Consider the following 16,349-nt stretch of genomic DNA (forward strand, 5'->3'; position numbering starts at 1 on the left):
CATACCGACGGTATTATACCCAATACCGATACCGTACCGTACCGTGATCAAAACCGTTTGCCTATACCGTACCGTACCGTTTTTGAAACAGTACGGTTTGGTACGGTTTTACACGGGCGGTTTCGGTTTCGGTACACGGTTTCGGTTCCAAATTGACACCCCTAGGCCTAACTTTGACAGCTACAGATGAAGCAAGCAAATTACATAAACTGACATGGTTTAGCCTCTTAGCCAGCCTTTCTAGTTTCTTCCTATCTATGGTGCTTAAACATATTCCTTCTTGTTATGACTCATTCTTTTAAGATTGAGAATCTTCTAAGTTCCTAAAAGAAGGATTGATAATTCAATTCCGTGTCATTGCAAACTAAAATTCTTAAACCATATTTAAGAGAAGACAAGGTCAGGTTAAAAGTCTTAAAACCGATGGAGACTACTCAAATGATAGTAATTGAATAGCATCAATTTGTAGATTGTTCCCATACATTTTTTTTTTTGGTTTCAAAAAATGAATTAAGGCTCAATTAACTGATTAATTAGGTCATTAAGTCCCCTTTATGGCTCATACTTAATTAGAATTCATTTTTATCTACTCCAGTAATTAATATTTTGGTACTTGGATTGATAGAATGATAGTTACAATTAAATATTTTAGAGAAATATTTGGGTAAATATAAGAAGGGAAAAATTTTTCTAGTCAACGGAGTAGAGATAGAAAATCTTGGTCTAGAGAAGCAGAATATGAAAATGGAATAAACTCTCCCTTATAGAACGAAGTGTCTAAAATATTCTCAGAATGGTGATTTCAATCCCTCGTATGTGGCTGTGTCTCAAATGACTGTGGTTTATTTGTCTAGAGAATCCCTCCCCATATAACAATTAAATTTAAAAAAAAAAAAAAAAAAAGATAAATAAAATATGAAAGTTGAAAGGTTAAACCTAGTATACATACCTAGTTGTGCCATGTGAAAGGGTGATGTGGCAATTTTCACATTAGATATATTTAAGAGACGTTCTAAAATGAGTCACGTCTCAAATTTCAGCCTCAAATTTAATCATGTTGGTAGTTTTGGGCTATTAAATGTTTTGTTTTGTTACGTGGTAAACTCTTTTTGAGTTGAAACTTGAAACTTAATATATGAACAAGAGACTTCTACCGCTTTTTAGATATTGTGTGCTGGACCAAGAAAATTTTCTTGGTTGACAAAAATAGGAAAACCAATTCCTAGCTAAATAATATGAAGGACCTAATAGTGTTAGAATATAAAATGAACATCCATCCTTTACTTCATATTGAAGCATTCTACTCATTCACTTTTCAATCTTAAAATGGGTCTTCATTTAGCTCAGTCAACTTTACATCTATTTCAACAGATTTCAAATCCAAGTTGTTTTGATCAAAATCATCACAATAAACAACAACAACAAAAAAAAAAACCAAAAATTACAGAAATGGATTAATGAAAAATTCAGTAAATAAAGAGTTTCATTTTGATTGATTGAATTTGACAACTAAGAAATTGTGTGTGTGTGTGTGTGTTTGTGTGTGACTGCCTTCACCTACCTTGGATTTTAAATTCTATCTAAATCTGTTATCCTGAAACTTTATCAAATACCAGCTAAAATCTATATAAGTAGATTTGATAAGTAATAGTTTCTTGTGATTGAAGAGACATCTATAGTAACAATAATCAAACAGAAACAATAAACAAAAGCTTCCACATTGGCTGCTTAAAAATATCACTAAACCCACCAAAAACCTTAGTTTAAAACGATGGCTTATCCAATAAAATTCAATTAGTAATAATTTAATGAGAAAAAAAAACCCAGCAATCCATAGAAGAAAATAAGAGACATTATAATACTGAGTCATTGACATGAGAATGAAAATTATGTGCCAACCAACAAACCCATTAAAAGAATTAAAGACAAAAAAGATTTGAATTTTAATTTCAATTGGATCTGTTGAGAGACGTTTGATGGTGGTGGCTATAGTTCAAATAGAGCTTTCACTCGTCTTTCAAGAATTTTTTGAGCATAGCGTTGAAGTCTATCTTACCATCCGCGTGGCTTCGTGTTCATCATAGCTGTACTCCAATCCATTTCTCCATTTCCATCTCCACTTGCTCTTCTTTTAAACCAATCCAATCACCATTGCTTCCTTCAATCTCACAAACCAAGCTCAAGAAGGGGTGAAGAGGAATCTCTCTCTCTCTCAGACAAAAACACAAACAAATAAATCCAGCTTCCCCTGCTTCCTTCAATCTCACAATCCAAGCTCCAGAAGGGGTGAAGAGGAATCTCTCTCTCTCTCAGACAAAAACACAAACAAATAAATCCATCCTCCCCTGCTTCCTTCAATCTCACAATCCAAGGTCAAGAAGTAGAATCCCTCTCTCTCAGACAAAAACACAAACAAGTGATGGAGGGTCTCATCCCATTTGTGTATAAAGCTATAATGCAATACAGAGCAGGTGGGCAAGCTACCATGGATGGGACATGGAATGATGACTCGCCTTCAGCTTCATACGTGAGACTTCCAGGTGATTCAGGGCGGTTTCAGTCATCAGAGATTCAACTATTCCATCAAGATCGTGTCTTCTCGTTGTCTACCACTTCTACCATGTCTCCTTCGGCTTCCCAGATGCTTCTCTCTGCCGCAGCCCAATCCCCTCTGTCACGTGCCACTTCACGTCGTCTGGTCTCTTGAAGCTGTTGTCGACGCTTCGCCTAAATCGAAATTTGTTAGGTATGGTATGGTTACTGGTTGGTTTAGATGAATAAAGTGTGTGGGCTACCGAAGGAGCCTCACTCCTCTTGTGTTCTTCTACTGTAGTTTCAAGGTGGTGAATCGTTAAAGGGTATGTGAATAGCTGGATATGGAGATAATGAATAAATGGTGGAGGGTGTTTCATAATACTTCATGGTTTTAACTGTAAATTCAATCTAGTTCGTTAATGTTAATTTTGTTTTATAGTCTTCCATGAAAGTTCTTTTGGGCTCTCAGTAATCAATTCTCCTCCTGCTTTTAGCTTTTGGATTCTGCAAGAAATCAAAATTCAGAAGGGTCTAGTCGATTGGATCACCATATCAGTGAGTCAACTCGTTAGGCAAAATTAAAGTAGACGTTACCCACTAACGCGTGCGCAAGAGAGACTGTGTGTGTGTGTGTGTGTGTGTGAGGGAAAGAGTCGCCAAAGCCAACAGAATCGCTCTGTCCAGAAAACCAAACGGCGGAGTATGTTATCTTGTTTCAATATCTTAAAACCATCTATCTTATTAGTTTTTAATGCCAAAAATCTTTGGTCAAGTTGGTCGCCTTTTGTCTTGCCCGAGTGGGGTTAAGGCGATCATTTTCTGCCTTGCTGTGTCTACATAGTACGGTAGGACGGGGCAACTCGACAATAGAGGATCCAAATTGCCTTTTGCTTGGTTTGTATGGTGACTTCTCTCAGTGACAGATGATCCTTTTTACCTTCCATAGAAAATCTTGTATTGTGTGAAACCCCCTTACAATTAAAATGGAAATAAGTGATTAAGGTGACTTTTAATTCCGATCAATCTAATCTAGTTATAGTATTAAGTGGTTTTAAAGTAACATTATCTGTATCCACATCTAATGTGCTTTTGAATGGATTCAAATAGTTTACGGAAACCTATTATTTGAATATGGATTCCACTAAATGAATATGAACCCAAATCATATACGATTTTTTGACTATCCATTTACATCCCTAGTGTAGATTGGAGAGTAAAATCGTGAGTCTGGAGTGAGCTAGCACTGCAATCTCATTGTCTGCATTGAACCACAGAAGAAGATGAAAATTTAAGACGAGAAGGTGAAGGGCTGAATCTACTATCCCACTAGGGTTGATTTTGAAGTGTCATATTTGAAATTACATATATATTATAACGTATAAAATTATTATTTAATCATATTTTTTTTGCAATAAGACCTAAACGAATTGGATAATATCCACTTTGAAGTAGAAATATCTATATCCGCATAGCTTCCAAATGTATTTGAATAGTTTTTGAAAATCAATTTTTCGAATAAAACCCCTAACGGATACAAATGAACATGAATCGAATATGGATTTTCGATTATCCATTTACATCACTGAATACAATATATAGACCAACATGGTTTCACCAAGAATTTCCAAGAAATTAAAGTAAACAAAATCAACCTCCTATGGATCTGTTATTGGTGAAATCTAATCTCAATTTAATCTAGAAAGTACTATTAATTCTTCCTCAATATCGACGGTTTGTAATTTGGGGGGGGGGGGGCAATTTTGTATTGGGGGATTGGGGTTTCTCTATATTGTACGAAACCACACAAATTTGTGCTTTGCTACATTGTAATTCCTAATAGGCTCTGCTTGTTTGGTTGTAAAATTTTTCATGCAAATAATATTTCACATGAAAATTCTCCTCTATGCATTATTTTTGTATCTTAATGTAAATTTTTTTTTTTGTATTTTACGTTAAAACAAATAATGAGAAGGAAAATTTTCATTTCCACCTTTTTACATGAAAACAAATGGGAGATTTAAAAGAAATTATTAATTTGACTTTTCCGCTAGTTGTTCCTTGTTATATACTGAATATGACATATATAAATTTATCTTCCAACCAATAACACTCAGAAAAATTAAAGTAATTTTCATGTGTGATGGGGAACATGATGATATCATTCATTCAGCATGCGGTCAGAGCCCTGGTCTCCTCCCACTACTTGGGAGCTTACAATTTCATGTTCTATTTCACTCCCCGATGGGGGTTCTTTTCACCCTTCCATCTTGGTACTACTTCACTATCAGTCACCCAGTAGTATTTAGCCTTGTAAGATGATCTGATTCACATAGGATTCCACGTGCTTCATGCTACTGACCCAACATATAAAACAATATGTATTGTATGGCTTTGAATAGAGTGGAGGGCAAGGTCCATGTAGTCAACCCCATTTAGTTGGGATAAGGGTGAGTTGTTGTTGTATGGTGTGGAACTCTGTTTAGACATGGATGTAAATGGATAGTTGGAGATTCAAATTACTATTTGTTTATTTGGATAATTAATTTAAATAATAATACGTGTATCCAAATGGTAATCGAATATGGATCTAGAAATTGACGTATCAATCAACTTTGATTATATTTAAGACTAGATAATAATTTACGAATTTTATATATAATATGTATTATATAGTCTATATTTAAAAAATTATAAATAATTTAGTGTCATTGTTACATTATTTTTATTAACATTTACATGTTTAAAAAGGTAAGTAGATATTATTATATTTTAATTTGGATATTCCAAGAAGCGGCCCAACATTGGTCATTAAGCTCAAAGAATAAGAAGGGCAATCTAGGCCTAGGATTTATTATAATAGGATCACCATGCCCAAACTTATTAAGGGTTCAATGAAGTTAGGGTTAAACTTGGGTTTTGGGGCTTGGTTTTGATATTCGATATACAATAGGGAGAGAGGATTTTCCATGCTACTACTACTAGTGTGGGGAGGAATCTACACGCTATGCCAATAGGTGTCCTGAAAAGGGTATCATTCATATGGGATCCACATATGTAGAATAATTGAGAAAAAAATAATAAAAAAGGGAAAAAGAATGCTAACTGATCGCATGGTTCCTGCGCCTAGACATAGGACCTCACAAAATTACTGTTCAACCCCCAATAAACTGAAAAATCCCATTTAGTTAAATGCTCCTACACATGCTTTTATTGTTCCCCGCGTTGATGTAGGAACTACACGACCAGATATTTATGTGAGAGGGAAACTACATACTTGCGACATGGCAATTTGTTCCCCATAATAAGGTGTAGAGTTTCTTTCATGTGAGAAATATATTATGTGCTTTTTTTAAAAAAAAATTATTTGGAGGAGGGTTTACTAATGAAGACATGTCAACAAAATAAGAACTGGTATAGACAATTGGCGGAAAATTATCTCCTCCAGTTTCCTATCTGGCCCAATTCCCCCAATGCCTGCTGTAATTAGAGGGGATGGACCCCACCCGGGCAGGGGTAGGGTGGTCATTGTGCCCCACATTTATTACAGGCACTGGGGGAATGGGTTGGACAGAGAACTGGAGGGGACAAAGATCCGGCATTTGGCAACTTGGGTGGGCTAAAAGAGTGGTTTGAGCCTAATCTGAAGTATGGTAAGGCAAGCTTAGCCTGAGCCCAACCCAAGCAGAATTATTTAAGCCTGTGGTCGAGCTCAGGTTTTTTCAAGTTGGCCTTACGTTAGATTTGGCTGGATTTTAGGTTTTAATAAATAAATACCAAATGTTTAAAATTCAATCAAAATATGAGAGTCATGTACACCCAGGAGGGGTGACAGATTAGTTGTCACCCAGTTCGGATTTAAGGGTTAAATTTGCCATTTTACTCACTTAGGAGGTGGTATTCTGACAATCTTCCTCTTTTCATCGGACAGTTTCACTATCTTTTTCCGAGAGTGTGGCCCCTGCAATGGGAGCGCATGTGGAAGCATCTGTCCAAGTGACAATTTCGGTTTTCATGAGGGGCACGATGGTCATTTCACCCCCTCTGTGTCTAAGGACAAGACACACTCTCATGGACAAAGTTCTTTTTCCCTTTATGTTTTTTCATTCACAGAGTTCATTCATTTGAGGAGACGCTTGAAATTCGATTCTTATTTAAGGTTTAATGGTTTAGTTTTCATAGATTAGGGTTCTTCATTCTTAGGGTTCATTCAGGAGGAGGTCCCAAAAAAAAAAAAAAAAAAGAAAAGAAAAAAGAAAAAAGAAATCATGAATAAAAAAGATATAAAACTTCTTTCGAGTTGACAAAGGCTGTGTTTGATATGCATTATCAAAATATATTTTAGGTGTAGAATGCATTCTATAATCAAGAAAATAGAGAAAACTGGGTTTCAAAAGCCTCTTGAAAAAGAAATTTTACATGAGTCCCAGAGTAAAGCATTACATAACCAAGAGAGGAGAATCGTTATCCTCTCCTGTCCCTTGCTCGGATAGGACCGTGCTGTCCCCTCACATGGGGGAGTGAAATGACGACCTAACCCCCTGCCCGGGCCAGGTTAAATCGTCATTTCGTGTCCCCATGTGAGGGGACAGCACGGTCCTGTCCGGACAGCAGACAGGAGAGAAAAAAAATTCAGAGAGAGGGGGGGGGATTGGGGGATCTTTATCACCTCCAGTTCCCTGCCCGGCTCAGTTCCCCTGTTTCTCTAACAAGGGGGGATTGGAATGACCACCTTACCCCTGCCGAAACACTCTGTCCGAATGGGATCCATCACCCCCTATTAGAGGAACTAAGGAACTGGGCTGGGCAAAAAACTGGAGAAGATAATTTTCTGAAATTGGGTAGAAACATCAGTAGACGCAAGAAGGTCTGCCACAGAATTACCCTTTCTAAAAACTACAAAATCAAAGAGGTGCCACAGCTGAATGCAATCTTCAATGATATAATGGGATTCTACAAGCATGTCCATTCAGAATGTCAATAACCATAGCATTGTCCCTTTCTAGCTATTAATAATGAACGATAGCCAGCAAAAGTTTCTTTCCTCTTTTCACATAAAAAAACCTTTCTACATGATCCATCAAATTGGGCTGAAATTTAACATTTAAATAAGGGATCACAAGGTTTTTTTATTCACAAAATTTCAGCCGCATTTGACCTACCTTATAGAGTGTGGGAAACACATTGTTCTTCATGAATGCAACCAAATATGGTCAACGGTTCTAAAGCATATTGAGCCATTCAGATTTTGTAAGTTTTATTTACTATTATGTTTCCCTCCCACTTTTTTGGGGAATAGGGATATAATAAGGAAAAGGAAGCATGAGCAGCCTTGTGCAGATTCCAATAATCTCCTCTCACATAACAAACAATAGGGCTACTACACCCTCTCTTATTGTAACAATGTGGACCTCATGTATTGATGATAATATTCTCTAGACCCCCATTGGTGTAGTATGCAGATTCTTTTTCTTAAATGCTATGAAAACCCTCTCTCATAAATTTTTGTGTCAAAATAAAATTTACATTGCCAATATAAGGAATATGGTGTCGCTTTGTTCCTAGTGAGGAATCACTACAAATAATTTTATTGGAGAGGATTGGAGTTGGGCATGCCACCCGCTTTCCGCAAGCTAACGAGCAACGGTTGTGCCCAATGAGAAGGGTGGGATGGGGGGCCAAGAGGGGTAGAGAAGTCATTTCCATTGAGGGTGGGAGAGAGATAGACACAAACTGAGCACGACGGCGACGTGTCCAACCTTTACCCCAATAGTTTTGTGAAAATAAGTGTAATACTATAAAGTGAAAAGTTTCATTCAGAATTGTATATGTAAGGAATCTTTTGCACTGATTTTTAATAATCATCAGATTCAAGGGTTTTAATATAAATCATCCAAGGATAAAATATAGAAACTACGTTTTGTACAATTATTTTTTCATATACTCTTATACTTTTGCCTATTTTATTTTGGATTAATCATTATTTCGGTGGAATATACGGCGAATCCTCTTTTTTCTTTTCAAGAGAGAGAGAGAAAGAGAGACAATTTTAAAAATTGTCTCTCTTCCCTCTACAAATTGACACTAAGGCACATTCTTCTCTCAATCGACGCTTGAGCTCTAGGTCGCTTTCTTCTCTCATCTCAACGCTCTCTTTTGTATACTCTCTCTCGCACTCTGCAAATCAAATATATTTTTCATTAGGGCTTTCTCGGGGTTAAGGTAAGCTTATCAAACTATATTTTCCATTGCTTATGGGTGGACCGAGTCGCATTCGTGGAGGAATCATGTTCTGATCGGAGAATGTAGGCTGATGAGAGGGAACTCAACCGGGAGCCATTATGGTGGGTCAAATTAACATGGCCATGGGAGCTACTCTGAGTAAGACTCTAATTAACATGGCCATGGCTGTGAGGTGTAGTGGATCATATTGTCTCAGGAAAATAGCCGTTGTTAGTAGTGGGAAATGTTGGAGATTTTCAACATAATGGTGTTGGGAATAGTCCCACATTGGAAACGTAGGAGTATATACTTTGGTATATTTAATATAGCCCTATCTATAGTTTAAGTTATTAAACAAAGGTTGCTACGGTGTATGTGCGAGCTACCGTGTATTCAGTTGATCAACAGTTATGGTGGTTAAATTTCTAGACGGTTTAGATCGTATAGGTACAATCTAACGGCCCAGATTCAAAGATGGAAGAATCCATCACTTGGGAACAGGTGCCAAGTGGCTTATTAATATTCAGAGGATTCTCAAATTTGAATATATCCCAAAAACGCTCTCTTCTTCTCCTCATTCTCAGAGTGATCTTGCAGAGAGTCTGTTTTGCTGCAAGAAACAGATTTCTCTGCTACTGGCTTTCTTGTTTTCAAAAGGCTTTCTGAAACCGTTTCCAGGCTTCGTTTGTGCAATACGTAGCCAGGATAATCAACACAGTTTGAGGCTTCATTGTATCCTGGGAGACAATTCATCTGCAACTTATCTGCATCTGGAAGTAGGGACGAATTTCGTCTTAAGGAAAGCGACTCTGTAACGCGCCTTGAAGGTTCAAGCCAATTCCTGTTCTAACAATCTTAAGACGAAATTGCTGTTCCAATGGCACAGTCACTCAAGGCGCTTGCTGCAGACATTACCAAACTCGAACGGTTTGATGGAAACAACTTCAAACGTTGGCAAAAGAAGTTGCACTTTCTGTTGACTCAACTAAGTGTTGTCTATGTTCTCACTACTCCTAAGCCTCGAAGAACGTGAAAATGAAACGCTTTGTAAAGTCGTACGGCAGTAAATGGGAACAAGATGATCTGTTTGCAAGGGTCATATTTGCAATTCTATGTCCGACACTGCTCGACATGTATCATGACAAGCAGTCTGCAAAAGAAGTCTGGGATGCACCGGAGACCACATATATGGTAGAGGATGCAACCAGTAAGAAATTCCTGGCAGGTAAGTTTTTTCGTTATGCAATGGTTGATAGTAGGAAGGTCATTGAGCAGTTTCATGAGATTAAGCAGATTCTCAATCAATTCAAGCAACATGACATGAAAATGGACGAAACTATCATAGTTTCGGCCATTATAGATAAACTGCCTCCTTCCTGGAAAGACTACAGAAAGAGCCTTAAACACAAAAAAGAGGAAATTACTCTTGCAGACTTAGAAAGCCATCTGAAAATTGAAGATGATGACAGAAGCCGTGAAGGCATGGATGGTTCTAAGGTTCTGGTATTAGAGGAAGGCCAAAACTCTAAGCAGAATGATAATCCTGCAAAGAGTAAAGGGAAGGGAAAGTGGAACTCGAAATCTGACTCCACCAAGTACCACCAGTATAAGAAGAAGAAGGGTCCTTGTCATTTCTGTGGCAAGATGGGACATTTCAAGAATGAATGTAGACATCTGAAAAAGAAGTCTGAGAAGTCTGATGAAAAGAAATCAAATGAAAGTTCTGATAAGCAGAAGTTTGTTGCCATGATTTCTGAGGCAAACCTCCTTGGAGATGATACTGCATGGTGGATAGACTCTGGAACAACTAGACATGTCTGCAAAGACAAAGGTCTGTTAACTGATTATGCACCAGAGGATAATGGAAGTATTCTCTATATGGGAAATGCTTCAACTGCTGCTGTGAAAGAAAAAGAAAAAGTTCATCTTGAGTTCTCCTCTGGGAAAACACTTACCTTGACGGATGTGTATCATGTTCCAGAAGTTAGGAAGAACCTTGTTTCTGGTGGTCTTCTCAATAAGTTTGGTTTCAAACTTGTGTTTGAGTCAGACAAGTTTATTTTGACTAAGGATGGTATTTTTGTGGGAAAGGGATATCTGTATGAGGGTATGTTTAAGTTGAATGTTGTTACTAATATTATCAATAAGACTGAAGTTTTTGCTTATATGATTGACTCCTTTTCTTTATGACATAGTAGATTAGGACATGTTAATTTTCAAAGAATGCATGACATGGTTAATCTGGATTTAATTCCAAGGGTTAAAAAGGATATAGACAAGTGCAGAACTTGTATGCTTACTAAAATAACCAGAGTGTCTTTTCCTAAAATTAATAGAACATCAAGTATTCTGGATCTAGTACATAATGATGTATGCGATCTCCATGGAACTCCTACAAGAGGAGGAAAGAAATATTTTGTTACCTTTATTGAGGATTATATAAGATTCTGTTATGTTTATCTTTTGAATACAAAAGATGAAGTTTTGAAATACTTCAAAACTTATAACAGTGAAGTACAGAATTTGTGTAAGACTACAATAAAATGTCTTAGATCTGACAGAGGAGGTGAGTTTTATGATCCAGAATATTTTGAGACTGTAGGGATTATACATGAAGTCTCGCGATCAGTATACCCTCAAAGAAATGGAATTCTTGAGAGGAAGAATAGGACTTTAATGGAAATGGTTAATGCTATGATGTCCAATTCTGGACTAAGTAGTGGTTTTTGGGGTGAAGCATTATTAACAGCCTGTCATATCTTAAATAGGGTTCCTTCTAAAAAGAACCCTACAACTCCGTATGAACTTTGGAAAACGAGAAAACCAAATTTGGCATATCTTAAGGTTTGGGGCTGCAGGGCTATTGTCAAAGTCTCAGAACCGAAAAGAAAGAAATTAGGAGAAAGATGTGTTGAATGCCTTTTCCTAGGATATGCTTTACATAGTAAGGCATATAGATTCATGGTGGTTGAACCTAATGATTCAATAGAATTAAACACTATTATTGAATCAAGGGATGCCATTTTTGATGAACGGAGGTACACCTCAATTCCTAATTTTGAATAATCTAAATCTTCAAGAGGGGTCAGTGATTTGACTCAAGTACCAAATGAAGAGTCTAAAAGGAGCAAGAGGAAGAGAACAGTAAAGGATTTTGGTCCAGATTTCTTTATGTACCTAGTTGAAGGTACAAGAGAATGTCAAAGTGGTCAAATACTAGTTACTTTAAATATTGAGACAGATCCTAAAACTTATGAGGATGCAATGAAGTCTCAAGATGTTGCCTTTTGGAAAGAGGCAATAAATGATGAAATGGATTCCATAATGGGTAATAAAACCTAGAAATTGGTTAACTTACCCCCTGACTCTAAAACAATAGGGTGTAAATGGATTTTCAAAAAGAAAATGAAAGTTGATGGAACTATTGAGAAATTTAAAGCAAGGTTAGTAGCCAAGGGCTTTATACAAAAAGAAGGGATTGATTACTTCGACACTTATGCTCCGGTGGCTAGAATCGCTACAATCAGGGTACTAATTGCATTGGCATCCATATACAAGTTTGAAATTCACCAAATGGATGTTAAGACAGCCTTTTTAAATGGTGAATTAGATGAAGAAATCTATATGGAACAACCTGAAGGTTTTGTCATGAAGGGACAAGAGCATAAAGTTTGCAAATTGATTAAGTCACTATATGGACTTAAACAAGCGCCAAAACAATGGCATGAGAAATTTGATAAAGTTATTTTATCAAATGGATTCAGGATACATGAGTCTGATAAATGCGTTTATAGCAAATTTTCTAATGGAAAAGGAGTTATCATCTGTTTATATGTTGATGATATGCTTATCTTTGGCACTGATATGGAACAAATAGAAAATACTAAGAAATATCTTTCGTCAAATTTTGACATGAAAGATATGGGTGCTGCTGATGTCATTTTGGGCATGAGAATAATTAAAACTTGTGATGGTATTATGCTGACCCAATCACATTACATAGAGAAAGTACTCAAGAAATTTAATCACTTTGATTGTGCCACTGTGAGTACACTATTTGATTCCAGCATTAAATTAATGTCAAATGATGGCAGAGCTGTGTCACAGTTAGATTATGCCAGTGTAATTGGTTGTTTGATGTATGCCATGACAGGCACACGACCTGATATTGCTTTTGCAATTGGAAAGCTTAGTAGGTATACTAGTAATCCTAGTAATTTACATTGAAAAGCTGTTTTTAGGGTATTGAGATATCTTAAAAGAACTATTGATTATGGCATATGTTATACTGGATATCCAGTGGTCCTAGAAGGATACACTGATGCTAGTTGGATAACAGAGAGTGAAGATCACTCATCCACGAGTGGTTGGATATTCACTCTTGGTGGAGGTGTTGTATCTTGGGGCTCTAAGAAACAAACTTGTATTGCTGATTCTACAATGGCAGCAGAGTTTGTGGCGTTAGCTTCCGGAAGTAAGGAAGTAGAATGGCTAAGGAATTTGTTGTTAGAGATTCCTGTATGGCCCAAGCCTATGTCACCAGTTTCACTACACTGTGATAGTGAAGCTATGCTGTCTAGAGCATATAGTCATATTTATAATGGAAAGTTTAAACATGTTGGTCTAAGACATAGCTATGTGAGACAGTTAATAAGTGATGGAATAATCACCATTGATTTTGTGAGATCGAGTCTGAACTTGGCTGATCCATTAACAAAAGGCCTTGCAAGGGAAATGGTGAATAAGACATCTAAAGGGATGGGTCTCAAGCCCACTACTGATGGTCACTAATGAAAGAACCTCAACTCAATACTTGAAATATCAAATTTGAGTTCAATGAGTAAAGTATTTCATAAGATATGATTTGCAAGCACTAAAAGGATTTTCATTCCATCCCACGAGGAGTGCTTGGTACCTGTAATGAGTATGAATGGTGGAGGATGAGTTATATACTCTTAATAGACTTATAACTGTTTTTGTTGAGATGTTATTTACAGGGCATCTTTGATAAGTTTACCTAAGTGAGTGAGAAGTGGGGCCGCTTCTTATGAGTTTAGGGCTTAACTCTAAAAGCGCTCATGATATCGGGATATAGACACATGGCCATTAACGTGTCGGCTGTTATGGAAAGTTTTTGAGGTGAAGTCGTATGTGTGAAATATGTCCTGCTAATCGTTATAGGATGCTAGTTTAAAGTTTTATCTACTATGCTATCCTGATTTGCTTTGATGTGTTCTCACTAAGTGGAGGTTCAAGTCGAGAGACACCTACCATTTATGCATAGGGCTTCCTGGATTGTCAAAGATCATGGTTTTCATTATATTGAAAATGGTGGAGGATTGTTGGAGATTTTCAACATAATGGTGTTGGGAATAGTCCCACATTGGAAACGTAGGAGTATATACTTTGGTATATTTAATATAGCCCTATCTATAGTTTAAGTTATTAAACAAAGGTTGCTACGGTGTATGTGCGAGCTACCGTGTATGGGCGAGGTCTTTCGTCCGAGTGCGCACGTGCACGCGTACGCGTGGCGTGGGCAGTGGGCTATAGAGGCGTTAGTGGCGCACGCACTTGGCACTTTGCACGCTTGCATCGCTTCGAGTAAGATCTGATCAGGACCGTTCCTTTTGATCAAGTGGTCCGATTTGAATCTGGATGAGATCAACGTATTCAGTTGATCAACAGTTATGGTGGTTAAATTTCTGGACGGTTTAGATCATACAGGTACGATCTAACGGCCCAGATTCAAAGATGGAAGAATCCATCAGTTGGGAACAGGTGCCAAGTGGCTTATTAATATTCAGAGGATTTTCAAATTTGAATATATCCCAAAAACATTCTCTTCTTCTCCTCATTCTCAGAGTGATCTTGCAGAGAGTCTGTTTTGTTGCAGGAAACATATTTCTCTGCTACTGGCTTTCTTGTTTTCAAAAGGCTTTCTGAAACCGTTTCCAGGCTTCGTTTGTGCAATACGCAGCCAGGATAATCAACACAGTTTGAGGCTTCATTGTATCCTGGGAGACAATTCGTCTGCAACCTATTTGCATCTGGAAGTAGGGACGAATTTCGTCTTAAGGAAAGCGACTCTGTAACGCACTTTAAAGGTTCAAGCCAATTCCTGTTCTAACAGGAAACGCATCGGAAACCAAGAGCTTGATCGAAAAACAACCGAGGTCGAGAAGGAAGTTGCACACTTTTCTGGCATTTGCATTGCAGGGGCTGGGCTGTGAGTAATGAGTTCAAATAAAAACAATAAAAACATAAATTCTACTGAATTACTACACTGAAATCTCTCGTTCCATCGTTCTACTGTTCCAAACTTCATTTTTATCAGTAATGAACTAATTTTTTACCAAAAAAAAGAAGAAAAAAGTAATGAACTAATTTCTAATTATAGATACCGAATAACATTTTTTCCATTTTTTATCGGATCAACTAAAAAACAAGATAAATTAAGTCTAAATTAATCGAGCAATGAAAATTCTAAAACTTGGATTTTGAGGGAGAGATGAGAGATAAAAGAGTGAAAAGATTCATGCTCGTATAAGTAGAAGATAACAGCTACTGCAGTTGGTGATACCATGCCAGTAGGTAGCATGGAATAAATCAGCATTAATCATGTAATCTTACAACAACAAATTTCTAATATTAGTAGCTTTCTATTAATCCGAATCTAAAAAAGGCAAATTTCTTATTTCGTAGACTTAAGTACTTAACTACTATGTGGTCGAGTCACCATCCCCAAAAAGAAAGGAAAAAAACCCGTCATTCCCAATCAGAATCGACTGATACAGTCAATTTGAGACCGATACCTCAAACCATGATTGGACCAACTCGATCCCTGATTCCATGTTTTAACACCTTGATTATATAGCCTTACATGTTTTTTTTTTTTTTTTTGCTAGAAACTATAGCCTCAATGAACTTTGGCGCCGCAGGAAACAAAACTCTGGGGACTCTTACAAGGAACCAAAGATGCACTCCTTCTGGGATGCCGAAAATTAGAAATTTGGATTGATTCAGTAGAGATTTCACAGTGGTTATCGGATCCGGATGAACACCTTTGACCATGGACTCTTTTTCATTTGTTGTTTGATGTAAAATCTAATTTAATTATGTTTTCTTTTGTGACTGTTCTTAAACAACTGAGACTCTATATCCAGCTAGCCCATAATCTCTCTTATTATGCTAGACTTAGGAGTTTATCATCCTCAAAACTATCTATTACTGTACCTATTATGTAAATGCTAGAAGAGAGAAAGAGAGAAAGAGATGAGAGGAGAAGAGAAGAGGATCCTATAGGTTTGTGCAACCTTGGGAGACTTTCACATATTGTGAGACCTACCCCTTCATTCAATATATATAGAGAGTGACTTAAGCTACAAGAAAACAGAAAAATAGTGAAACTATCCCTAGAATAGAATCGATACATGAAATAGTCCTACCAACAATGTTTAATTAATAGAGGTTTTTTATCCAAAAAAAAAAATCACCACAATCAAGAGAAATGGACAAGGAAAACTTAATCCCAGATAAGAACCATCCTAAGAATTAAAGTTATGTTTGGATGATAAGAAAAGAAAACAAAAATT

Source organism: Telopea speciosissima, chromosome 1, assembly GCF_018873765.1.
Source record: "Telopea speciosissima isolate NSW1024214 ecotype Mountain lineage chromosome 1, Tspe_v1, whole genome shotgun sequence".
NCBI lineage: Eukaryota > Viridiplantae > Streptophyta > Magnoliopsida > Proteales > Proteaceae > Telopea > Telopea speciosissima.